A 518-nucleotide genomic window follows, 5' to 3' on the forward strand; every position below is an offset into this window, starting at 1 on the left:
AGATCATCATCTCTGCTGCAAGACTCGGGAGAGAAGAGAAGTGAACCTGTAGGTCTTTCTTGTTCTTCTTCACAGATGAACATGATTCATAGATTTGACCGATCTCCCTCATGATGTGCTCCAATCCAAAGGCTTGGCTCTCTTTCAGTTTTAACACTGCCGACCACTTTTCATCATACTTGTGATGTAGAGCAGACAGATCAGCTGATGTATATTCATCAAGAAAGATTCCGAGCCATTTGAGGAAAAACATCTTGTTTGCAGAATCTGAATTCATTTCTTTAATAAAGAGCTTCATAAACTTGCTGACATCAGATTCATGTTGTTCTTCACGGATTTTGCCCATTTCTGTTCGTTTTCTACTTATTTCATTTTCTGTTATATCTGCTTGAGGTCGATGTAGTTCTTTGTTCTTCTGACTCCACCGATGCCACAGTTTCCCCTGACAGGGCAGAAATGATTCTTTGACCTTCGTCAGGTCTTTCTTCTCCAGTAAATGAATCATCTGCTGTGCTGCT

At 40.5% G+C, this 518-nt stretch overlaps 1 protein-coding gene across 1 annotated transcript in view; it reads right to left on the bottom strand.

Moving 5' to 3' along the window:
• Positions 1–518, bottom strand: part of LOC107572754 (verrucotoxin subunit beta-like) — a 6,496-nt gene that overhangs the window by 194 nt on the left and 5,784 nt on the right. The gene's annotated exons all lie outside the window — the stretch shown is intronic.

Source organism: Sinocyclocheilus grahami, unplaced genomic scaffold, assembly GCF_001515645.1.
Source record: "Sinocyclocheilus grahami isolate Dianchi unplaced genomic scaffold, SAMN03320097.WGS_v1.1 scaffold1810.1, whole genome shotgun sequence".
NCBI lineage: Eukaryota > Metazoa > Chordata > Actinopteri > Cypriniformes > Cyprinidae > Sinocyclocheilus > Sinocyclocheilus grahami.